At 42.3% G+C, this 12,677-nt stretch overlaps 1 non-coding gene across 1 annotated transcript; it reads right to left on the reverse strand.

Moving 5' to 3' along the window:
• Positions 1-1,992: 1,992 nt before the first annotated feature.
• Positions 1,993-2,097, reverse strand: LOC123569335 (U6 spliceosomal RNA). Its single transcript, XR_006692963.1, has one exon. It is a non-coding gene; the product is annotated as a U6 spliceosomal RNA (small nuclear RNA).
• Between the last annotated feature and the right edge of the window lie 10,580 nt (positions 2,098-12,677).

A 12,677-nucleotide genomic window follows, 5' to 3' on the forward strand; every position in this document is an offset into this window, starting at 1 on the left:
AACTAATTGAATCACCCAACAGACATTAATTGAATTCCACTGTATGCCATGCAATACAGTGGCTACTGTAGATATATGGATGAGAAAACCGGTCAACATCTCTGTTGCAAAATCTGGTAACAGTTGCTTTTCTGGGGGTACTTGGAAATAGAATTACAAAAGAGAACTTGAGTAAATGGGAAGAATTGTTCAGGTAAATTGAGAAAGAGGCATGATTGTTCAATAAACCCAGGATTTGTCAGTAATTTCTGCTCTCTTGTTGAAGTGGGAACTTGAGAGGGGGCAGAAACTGCAGGAGCAGAGAATTTGACATCAGATGAGGCCAAGAGTGTTTTGGTCCCAAGAAAACTGAAGACATGCCAATGGCCTCCAAGGAAGTTAGATAGTAGGCATCTCCTGTATGTTCAGGGCAGCCCATGATCCATGGGTACCCATGATGACAGGGTCCCAAGGTAAAATACAGAACATTCAATTAATTTTTTTTTTTTTTGAGATGGAGTTTTGCTCTTGTTGCTCAAGCTGGAGTGCAATGGTACAATCTCAGCTCACTGCAACCTTCGTTTCCCGGGTTCAAACGGTTTTCCTGCCTCAGCCTCCCATATAGCTGGGATTACAGGTGCCTTCCACCACACCTGGCTAATTTTTTGTATTTTTAGTAGAAATGAGGTTTCACCATGCTAGCCAGGCTGGCCTCAAACTCCTGACCTCAGGTGATCCTCCTGCCTCGGCCTCCCAAAGTACTGAGATTACAGGCGTGAGCCACTGCACCCGGCTGAACATTCAATTAAATTTGAATTTAAGTTAGACAAATAATTTTTTACTATAAGTACATGCCATGCAATATATGGAACATATACTAAAAATGTATCCATTGTTTGTCTAAAACTCAAATGTAACTGTGGATCCTGCATTTTAATTAGCTAAATCTGGCAAGCTTATATTTTGCTAATAATAAGTAAGGAAGCCAGGGTTCTCCAGTTTGCATAACAAACTGACCTTTTCAGTTGGCTAGAAAACAGATATTAAGTAAATGCAGCCAAACTGAAGAAGTCAGAGCCCCGGAGATCTGAAATAAGTTGAAAGAACAGAAGGAGAGGGTCAGAAATGGGCCTAACAAGTGATGATGGAGCTACGGCCAGTGACGTAGGGTCTATTCCTAACATAGCCAGAATCCTACAGATGCTACAGTTTGGTTTTGTTGCCGAACAGAATCCATCTCAGATCCCATGCATATCTTTATTTAACATTTTGGGCAGCTACAAATGAAGTGGAAAGGAGCCAAATGCTATGGACTGTCTCTACAGTGCTGACTAATTCCATTTTTGGCTTGGTGCTAGTTCACTTTGAGATTCACCTGTAATCTGAAATTTTATTTTTGCTAACTCTTGGCATAGCCAACTTGTTTGTTTGCTACCTCATTTTCATATTAAAACTTCCTTTTGGAAAACTTCAACTGCTCAGAGAAGAAAAGGATGTTTCCCATACCGAGGACTGGCTACATAATTTGTGGAACTCAGTGCAAAATGAAAATGCCACAATCTTTATTCAAGAACTGTTAAAGCCAGGCACGATGGCTTGCATCTGTAAACCCAGCTACTCGAGAGGCTGAGGCAGGAGGATCGCTTGAGTCCAGGAGTTCAAGACCAGCCTGGACAACATAGTAAGACTCTCTGTCTCTAAAAAAAAAATGCAAAAATTGTTAAGAATTTCAAGAAGTTTCAAGAGATCTATTGCACAACATGGTAACTATAGTTAACGATAGTGTATTGCATACTTGAAAAATAGCCAAGAGAGTAGATTTGTAGTGTCTTCACCACAAAAAAAATTATTAGCATGTGAAGTAATGAATATGTTCATTAGCTTGATTTAACCATTCTATAATGTACACATATATCAAAGCATCATTTTGTACATGATAAATATGTATAATTTTTATTTGCCAATTAAATAAAATTACTTTTAACTTTTTAAAAAATTTTATTTTTTATAAATAAAAATATGAAATGCTTCATGAAATTGTGTGTCATGCTTGCTCAGACACAATGCTAATTCTCTGTATTGTTCCAATTTTAGTATATATGCTGCCAAAGTGAGCACAAAGAAAAGAAAAGAAAAGAAGAATTTCCAGAAGGAGGCATGAAACTGAGCATGGGGTCCATTTAAGTGCAGGACTCTGTGCAGCAACACAGATCGTACTCTCATAGAGCCAACTCTGTCCATACCTCAATCACAATAGAGAGATAAATCTGTATACTTAGAGAGAAGGACTGTGATGGGAGAAGTTTAGACTCATTTCAGAACTCACAAGGACAGAAGGACCTGGGCAGAGAGGGGAACACAGGTAGGAGGGAGATGAGGTCAACTGAAACTATTGCTATAATTCTGAGATCTAGCAGGTCTCCTCCTTTTTTTTTTTTTTTGAGAGAGTCTCGCTCTGTCATCCAAGCAGGAGTGCAGTGATGCAATCTCGGCTCGCTGTAACTTCAGCATCCTGGGTTCAAGCAATTCTCCTCCCTCAGCCTGCTGAGTAGCTGGGATTACAGGCTGGGATTACAGGCATGTGCCACGACACCCAGCTAATTTTTGTACTTTTAGTAGAGACGGGGTTTCACCATGTTGGCCAGCCTGGTCTTGAACTCCTGACCTCAAGTGATTAGCTGGCTTTGGCCTCCCAAAGTGCTGGCATTACAGGTGTGAGCCACCACACCCAGTGTTTACATCTGATTTAAATTTTGCTTTATTGATTTCATACAGCATTCCAACCAATTGAGATCATTTTGGATATAGAGTCTGTAATTTATGATCTTAGCTTTGAGTCACTGGCTGATCTGGTGATTCTGCCATGCACGTCTTCATACACATTTCTGTTAAAACTATCTCACAGGGCAGGGCTAGGGAGAGACTGAATCCTCCACAAGACTTGCATCTGAGTGACGCAAAGACAATAATCCTACCATTTCAGGTGTGGCTCTGTCAAACATAGGAGTGTGTAAGAAGCCATAAAAGGAACTTATTTGACAATCCTTGGGAAGTGAATGATCTGAAGAATTATTTGAAATATTTTTTAGGGAAAGTGTCATAAATACAAGTATCACCATTAGAAATATTAAACTACCTAGGGAAACACTGGTAGGCATAAGATATAAATTAAGAAAAAAAATAGGGGGACAAAAAAAAAAAAAAAAGAATGGGCAAAGAGGAAGGAAGCAGATCAAAAAGAAGGATAGAAAGATAAGAGAGAGAGACTCTCAGTGACATCAGTTCTAAAAGTCCTGTGTCCTTGTTTTAAGATTTGTCATTTCCTGTCCCTGAATGTAAAATGAGGCTAATAGCCAGTCTTTGAAGAGCCTTTCTTGTGAGTATAATAATTGGACTTATGGGCCACATCAAATAAAAGTCAGGATTTCCTGAAACTGATCCAAACTAACTTGGAACTCTTTGAGGTTTCGTTTCTTCTTGACACAGATGGTCATGCTCCCCTATCTTACGAAAAATGGAATTAACATTCTTCCAATTTGAATGAAATACTGCCAGGAAAATCAGCTGAGAATAATCGAGAAATTATTCCTTGACTGTTCCTATTAATAACCATTGCCCTCAGCAAATAATAACTACGAAGAAAGAATTGAATGGATGAAAATTTTCCTTTGAGTTTCCTCTCCTTGTATTTGGTTCTGATTAAATGACATAGAATATGATTTTATTCTTCTCAGCTTTTTAAGGATTCTACCACAGAAGAGGGTTAAAAATAAGAGCTAATTTTATTTTACTTAAATGTCATCATTAATAGCGGGGATGAGGACCCTCCTGTATCACAGTCACACAATTTGCTCAAGCCACGCCACCTATACGGTTTCACCATGTGCTCTCAGTTTTCCATGATGTTACTTACAACATGTCTTCTGCCTGGAACGCCCCTTTCCCCTTGCCTGCTTCCCCTAACTCTACTTGTCCTTTAAAGAATGAGTTCAAGCATCACCTCCATCAAGATATTGCCTGATCATCCAGCGGAGTTAAGGAACACAGATGTCCCACCTGGGTTTCTGGATGTAGTAACATCCTCTCTTTCCTCTAAACAGAGTATTAAAGACAGAAACTTGGCTGGGCGCGGTGGCTCATGACCGTAATCCCAGCGCTTTGGGAGGCCGAGGCGGGCAGATCAACTGAGGTCAGGAGTTCAAGACCAACCTGGACAACTCCTGATCTCTTTTCACCATCAAGAGATGGTGAAACCCCATCTCTACTAAAAAGAAAAATAAAGAAATTAGCCAGGCGTGGTGGCGGGTGCCTGTAGTCACAGCTACTCAGGAGGCTGAGGGAGGAGATTTGCTTGAATCCGGGAGGTGGAGGTTGCAGTGAGCTGAGATCATGCCACTGCATTCCAGCCTGGGCGACAGAGTGAGGCTCTGTCTCAAAACCAAACCAAAACAAAACAAAAATGAAAAAATAAAGGCAGGATCTGATTCTAGTCATTACTATATCATTCATCATTCATACTTATCATACTTAACATAGCATCTGGCATGTTATGGGTGCTCAGGAAATGTTTTGTGTAAAGAGAAGGAAAAGGAAGAAGAGAAGAGAGGAAAGAAGAAAGGGAAAGAGACAGGAATAGATTATAAAATATTATCCTTTGAAATGGCTTTTATAGTTTATTGTCTGAAAACTAGTAGGCAATCTTTAAAAGACTTTTCTAGTCTTATAATTCTCATCTATCTTTTTATTTACAGGTTTTCATCTACCTGTATAATGACTCATGATTCAAAGAGAAGACAGATGACCATTTGGCAGAGCTGCGTTGCAGATATTCAATGAATGCCATCCTGATAGTTTAACGAAATCTGATGAATGCCATCCTGATGAATGTCATCCTCATAGTTTAACAAAATCTTCAAGTTTCTGATGAATGTTCAAGTGCGCTTTGCAATGATATTTATAACCAAAGTGTGTTATCATCAAAAAGAGTGTGCTGATTTTGGTAGTTCAAAACAACATAAGATAAATTTTAAAATATACAATGAAGAAATGGAGACTGACAAATCAATTATCCATCAGAGGGAATTTGGCATATAATAACTTTCCAAGGAGTAGTTTCAACCAAAGGCCAAAGGCATGCTACCCAAGAAATCAGCATTTCTCAGCCTCTCCAGCAACCTACTTTCATTGTAGCATACACTATGTTAGAAGGTGGTGCTCAAAAGAAGAGGTGGAAGTATCTTTAGAATAGTTTGCTGTGACTCCCAGAGAAATAGCAAAATTATTCTCTAACAAGAGTTTTGGGAACCTTTTTAAAAACATGGCTGCACATTTCCCCTAAATGTTTCTCCAATGGTGTAAAAATATAGGAATTCCTAATAAGAACCCAGAGTGACACTGTCTTTCATTTCCTGTTCAATCATAAGACCAGAGAATTTTTTTTCTGGATTCCACATGTGGAGGTTGGGATAAAATTCAGTTGTAACATCTATGCCTTCAATGTCATGGAAATGCCTTTGAAATAAATGTGTTTATATGCTGAAAACTTAAAGGCCCTTTGGGAAAAAACTCCAGGAAAAGAAACACCCAGGGACACTTCCCCAACCCAGTTAATACCTAAGTACATGCCTTTGATGTCTCAGAGTAAGGAAGACAGTGTATGTCCGGGATTCATCTCTCTCCTAAAGATAACGTGTGCATTTACAAACTTCCTACCTGACATTTCTGCTGGAATGGCCCATCAAACCCTGTACTTTAAAAACTAAAGTCCCAAGACCAGGCACAGTGGCTCACACCTGTAATCCCAGCACTTCGGGAGGCCAAGGCAGGAGGATTGCTTGAGCCCAGGAGTTCAAGGCCAGCTTAGGCAACAACCTGATGTGGTGTCTCATGCCTGCAGTCCCAGGTATTTGGGAGGCTGAGGTGGGAAGATCTCCTGAGCACAGATTGAGGCTGCAGTGAGCTGTGATTGTGCCACCACACTCCAGCCTGAGTGAGAAAGTAAGACCCTGTCTCAAAAAAAAGAGTAAAGTCCCAATTCCAAATTCTCATTCCTAAAAATCATTCACCTTTCCGGGCTTTCTTCTGTCAATGGTGCCCCTGAAGAAATGGACAAAGAAGGTATTTCCCAGGCCTGGGGAAGGCCCAGTGAGCAGGGGCTTACTTGGAGCAGAAGTTTCTGAGATGCAAGTAGAGACAGAGACACTAATGACACCAGAGAGTTAACTGATGGAATCAGGCCCATGATGAGGTAGACGGGATAAAATTCAGAGTACAGGTGGCTCTAGTTTTAGATTAGCTTTAGGTAAGAGGATTAGCTTTAGATGAGAGGAAAGAGAAAAAGATATGAACAGATGAAGGTAATTTTGCATACTGGAGTTGAGGAACAAAGACTTAAGGTAATTACTCTTCAATACTTTTTATTTTCTTTGTAAGGTGTTAAATGAGGCCATCTTATAAGAGGAGGTAGAATGGGATACAGAGGAACCAGGGAGTTGAAAGAGAATGAAGGAGTTCATTGCTATGGGGGAATAGGAGAGAGAAATGACCAGGGACCTGCTTCATGGAAGGCCCAACTGTTTTTCCAGTTGGGTTAGATGAAGGGTTGAGGAGACAAAAGAATAGACAGTTTTGTCGACACAGTAATTGAGTTGAAGAGCCAAGAATTTAGGTTGGATAGAGGAGAGTCACAGGGGCTGAAAGAAAACGGAAAAATCAAAGGAAGGTCTTGTTAAGAGCAAAGAGTAAATCTAGAAGCAGAAAGGAGTGAGAGAAATGGAAAGTTGAAGTAAGAGGATAGGATACTAGAATTTAAGCTTCTGGAGGTGGAGTAATTTGAGGCAACCAGTGAGATTCAAGAATCGTCCAAGAATGGGGGTGACTAAAGTTACATGGAGGTCATAGGGTTGAGAAGGTCAAGGAGCTGTTGGATGGGTTATGTACATGGACATTCTAGTCACTTATGGTGATTGTGGGACCGGAGGTGGATCAGGGCCAGGACAATGGTAGTAGGTCAAGGAAGAGGGCTGTGGTTTAATGTGGCAGCCTGAAATTCAACAGAAGAAAGGTTTTTGCTTGCGGGCATAGGAGCAAGGGTCTGCAGAAGGCATTGGGATGTAAGATGAATGCTCATCTTGTTTCTGGTCCTGTGGTAGATGGAGTATGGAAAGGGCAGTGGGGGAAATAATGTCTTCAGGGGAAAACCTGCATCAGTTATGTCAGGAAAAAGAGGTTGAAGATATAGAGGACTTCAGGTATCACAGAATGAATGGTTCAAAAGTGGTAAGCTAGCCAGGTGTGGTGGGTCACACCTGCAATCCCAGCACTTTGGGAGGCTGAGGCTGGCTGATCACCTGAGGTCAGGAGTTCGAGACCCGCCTGGCCAACATGACGAAACCTCATCTCTACTAAAAATGCAAAAATTAGCTGGGCATAGTGGTGTGTGCCTATAATTCCAGCTACCCAGGAGGCTGAGGCAGGAGAATCGCTGGAACCCAGGAGGTGGAGGCTGCAGTGAGCCGAGGTCATGCCACTGAACTACAGCCTGGGTGACAGAGTGAGAGACTCACTCACTCAGGAAAAAAAAAAAAAAAAAGTGGAAGGTTGCTCTTATAAGTGGACAGAGAGGATGTGGACTACCTCCTCTAGGGAACTTTCCCCAACCAATCCTATCTTTATCTATCCCTTATCCTCTACACTGGTAAAAATTAATGTCTTTAAATGCAGAAGCCAAAAGGCATCCCTCGGTATTCAGGTTGCCTGAGTCATTGTAGAATGCAACCATCCACGCATCCTTCTAGATTCTGATGAGGTTATGAAACTCCCTGACTTCAGACCTTGTGAATACCCCAGCTTTCCTCAGCTGGTCCAGCAAGTTGAAGCTAATCAGGAGTGGGCAGTGATTGCATTCTCTGACTGCTGAGAAGCCTTTGTAATCTTAACACAACCTGATTCTTGCTTTTTTTTTTTTTTTGGCATGGCAGAGTAAACCAAAGCCAGAGGAATCCTTACCAACAGGTTCTGTGCTATATTTCTGAGTATTCAGGCTCTGGAAACCAGAAGCAAGTGTACTCTTAGGATTTAGATATGAGGTCAAAGCCAGCGCAGTTCTTTGGCCTTTTCCTGCAAGAAATCCTCTCCAGCAGGTACCCCAAGTCCTGGCAGAGCCAAGTGATCATGGATAGAAGTTTCATATACTGTTCACAGCAGCAGACTGAGCTAAAGGCTGTGATGCAGAAGTTCCAGAGGATGACTGGGTCATGGTCATCAAGACAATGATGCAAAGATGGCCAGGAATCCCATCATTCCGCGCATCCTGACCTTACTGTGCTCAGTTGGCCCAGCTGGCAGGAAGAGGGCAACAGAGTAAGACCTCATCTCTATTTATTTTTAAAACATTTTTAAAGAAAAATAAATAAATAGGATGGGTGTGGTGGCTCACAGCTGTAATCCCAGCACTTCGGGAGGTCAAGGCAGGGTGGATCACTTGAGATCAGGAGTTCGAGACCAGCCTGGTCAACATGGTGAAACACTGTCTATACCAAAAACACCAATAATTAGCCAGGCATGGTGGCACATGCCTGTAATCCCAGCTACTCAGGAGGCTGAGGCAGGAGAATCACTTGAACCCGGAAAGTGTAGGTTACAGTGAACTGAGACTGTGCCACTGCACTTCAGCCTGGGTGACAGAGTGAGTGTGACTCTACCTTGAAAAAAAACAAAAAAAAGGAAAAAAGAAAAATAGGCCGGGCATGGTGGCTCATGCCTATAATTCCAGCACTTTGGAAGGCTGAGATTGGTGGATCACTTGAGTTCAGGAGTTCGAGACCATCCTGGCCAACATAGTGAAACCCTGTCTCTACTAAAAATACAGAAATTAGCCAGGAGTGGTGGCACACACCTGTGGTCCCAGCTACTTGGGGAGGCTGAGGCATGAGAATCACTTAAACCAGAGAGGTGGAGGCTGCAGTGAGCTGAGATTACACCTCTGCATTCCAGCCTGGGTGACAGAGCAAGACTTGGCCTCAAAAAAAAAAAAAAAAAAAAGAAACATAAATAAATGAGATTAAGAGGCAGAATTGCACCCTTCATATTGAATAGTCATATCTTTCATCTGGTTCCTTCAAAGAGACAATTGGGTTTACTTCCAGTTACAATGGTGTGTCTCATGATAAGGTTCCTAGGACCAGTAGCTGGGTATGTTTCTGAAATTGCTCATTCAAGTTCTAGGTCCTGGCTTCTCTCTACCGACTCTATTCTGTTGCAGTTAACTGCACCATTCTCGGCTTTGTTCTAAGATATGACCACTTGTCATGTGGAGAAGAGATCATCACCATTATTAATAATTATTATTTATGAGAACTTATTACATACCAGGCACTTTATATATATTGAGTCATTTAATCTTTACAACAAATTTATCAAGTTGACCTCATTTTTTTAAGATGAGGAAATTGGAGCTAACTAGTTTACTCAAGGTCACGAAGTTGGTAAACAGCTGAACCACTCTAAATATGGACTTAACCAATATATTACACTCAGTCTCCTGTTTTATACAGATAGGGACAGTATATGGTTGTTGCAGGTTGTACATTTCTCTAAAAGAGACAGATGGGACAGCATAGTTGGGCTTCAAATCACAAATGAATGGTGGGAGAAAATCAATTTATCAGAGAGCCTGAGGTTGAAACTTCAGGGAGCTTCTCAATGCCATTTGAGCAAACCCATTGGATGCTAAGCTCCTCCAAGCACACACATAGGACAATTACATCTAATGTAACTGGAGGCACCCACCACTTCAGAGGGAAAGACATATTTTGGTCATTCTATTGAGACCTCTCTTCAGATGAAACTCATAATGAAAAAATGTCAGGGGTGAGAGTTTTCAAGCTGCAAACAGCCAAGTGCATATCTATTTCATGCCTGAGCTTGTGTCATTAGCCAGTGAATCCACTCCTCTAGGATGCAAACTTATAATAGTTTTTACTGACATGGGTGGGTATATACTGGATGAGGGAACAACAGAGGTGGGGAGTGGAGGTGGGGAAAGGAAGTTAATGCAGATCAGCCAGGTCCTGTTTGGTGTGGATTTTATATCGAATCTCATTTCCTCCTCACAGCAACTCCATGACATAAGCATTATTATCTCTACTTTACAGATTAGGAAACTGGGAATCAGTCACCTAACTAATAAGGGGTGAAACTGGGACTTCAAAACACCTGATGTTTTACTGTAGCATCCTGCATACCCACGTAAAGGTGGGAGGCATGTCAACTTCCACATGGGCTTAAGGAACAAAAGGAGAAGCTCCAGGTGAAGTAAGAACAGTCATATTTAGTATGCCAAAGCTAATTATATCCTTGATCCTCTTGGCATGAACTGCATAGGGAAAGAGGAACAGCTACCTGTGCCTTGGTAGCTCAGCCCTGTGAGCTCTCCCCATCACACCTTCCTTCTTATCCTAGATGCACCGTACAGGGGACTACAAGCAGGGTTTGCTGCCAACTCGATTTTATGCTTCCAACCTTTGGCAGCCAAAAGGTATAACTATGACCTCCCAGAACAAGAAAGGCCCAATCCTCTTATCTTACCAATCCAGACAATGGAGCCCACAGAGATGTAAAGACTTATTCAAGAGCAGGTACAGAGTTAGGACCACAACCACAAGTGGGACCTGGATCTTTTTCCAGGCAGATTTTTTAGGAGACAATGAGGCTGGCCTTGGGAAATCAGCATTTCTATGCCTCATCTCCTAAATTCCTAGAGTTTTAGTCCAGTTGGCTCTTTCTGGGGAATGCTCTAGAAGTTCCCATATGAAAATGTTAGGATGAAGCATACATGTTGACATTTAGGAGATATGTTTATTTGGGAAATAAAAATCAATAGGATTGGCCTGGCATGGTGGCTCATGCCTGTAATCCCAGGACTTTGGGAGGCTGAGGCAGGCAGATCACCTGAGGTCAGGAGTTTGAGACCAGCCTGACCAACACGGTGAAACTCTGTCTCTACTAAAAATACAAAAAATTAGCCAGTGTGGTGGTGCATGCCTGTAATCTCAGCTACTTGGGAGACTGAGGCAGGAGAATCGCTTGAACCCAGGAGGTGGAAGTTGCAGTGACCAGGGGTCGCACCACTGCACTCCAGCCTGGGCAACAAAAGTGAAATTCTGTCTCAAAAAAAAAAAAAAAAAAAAAAAAATCAGTAAGACTAATGTAAAGAGTGATTGGGTAGAAAACAGAAGAACCATCATGAAGTCTGGATCACAAGTTAGAAATGTGTCGGGACTTTCAAATGTGTATTCAGAAAAATCCTGGCCCCAGGCTGTTTCAAAGTAGGCAACCTGATGTGGATGGTGATGTCCACCCTGTACCTTGCCCTGTAAAGCTTGGGTCTCTCTGCAGTGGGTTTCCACTTTGATTCGTAAACTTCCTGACCTTCCCACCAGAGAATTACAATCAGAGAACACAGGTCTGCTTCCTAGAACATACAGAACCTCTGTGGAAATAAGAAAAAGGTGCCCTGTGCTCTGGGTCCTTAGCCTCATGGCTCAGTGAGTACAGCAGGTGCTAGGTTTCTGCTCTGACTTACCTTCTCCAGGCATGCCTTTGCATGGACAAAGTTGCACAACTACACGGGGCATCAACCCTTTCTATTCCTCCTTCCAAGAACCCAGAGGAAGCAGTGGAATCTTTCCATCTGTCATACTTACGATTGCCCACAGAATCCTACCAACCGAATCAGGTATGGCTACAGGAGAGGGAGTTACTTACGCAGATGCAACTCTTAATGAGAATTGCTCAGTTTCTTCTTTTTTTGGAACAGAATTGCACTCTGTTGCCCAGGCTAGAGTGCAGTGGTGCAATCTTGGCTCACTGCAACCTCTGCCTCCTGGGTTCAAGAGATTCTCCTGCTTCAGCCTCCCAAGTAGGTGGGATTACAGGCATGTGCCACCATGCCCAATTTTTTTGTATTTTTAGCAGAGATGGAGTTTCACCATGTTGGCCAGGCTGGTCTTGAACTCCTGGCCTCAAGTGATCTGCCCACCTCGGCCTCCCAAAGTGCTGGGATTACAGACATGAGCCACCACGCTCAGCCAAATTGCTCAGTTTCAAATGGAGTTTGTTCCACTTGTTTCTAGGATAGAGTCTGAAAAAAACCCACCTCATCTCTTGATGTTAGCATCTTTCAGACTTTCCTAAATTTAAAGTTGGCATAGGATTCTTGACACCTTCTTATTGGAGAAGTGTCTAGCACCCATAGATCAAAGGATGTCTGGTGAGTGAAGAGAAGATAAGGAGAAGAAGGGAGGAAGAGAAGGAGGGAGGAGAGGAGGGAGGGAGGAGCAGGGATGGGGAATCCTCTGTGACAAAGATCAAGTCTATGCCATGAGGTATATGGAATTTCAGCGTCTGCCTTGGGCCAGGCAGCATTCAGACAACTGATGCGTGATTAATTGGGCTAAGTGGTATGTCTATGTGGCAATGATTTTCATGTCTCTCCCCACAGTCCCTGTCTACAGGTCTGCAATTGTCAGACAATGCTTTAGTGGACGTGTTTGGCACCTGAGAGATACGAACACATCATTTAATAATACGCTTTCCGTGCATGATGCTTGACTAGCGAGCATTTATAGTTCACTGAAAGGTAGATTCTTCCCAAATACATGTGTTATTCTCGACCACAGCATCTGACAATGAGTGGA

Source organism: Macaca fascicularis, chromosome 15 (genome assembly GCF_037993035.2).
Source record: "Macaca fascicularis isolate 582-1 chromosome 15, T2T-MFA8v1.1".
NCBI classification, from domain to species: Eukaryota; Metazoa; Chordata; class Mammalia; order Primates; family Cercopithecidae; genus Macaca; species Macaca fascicularis.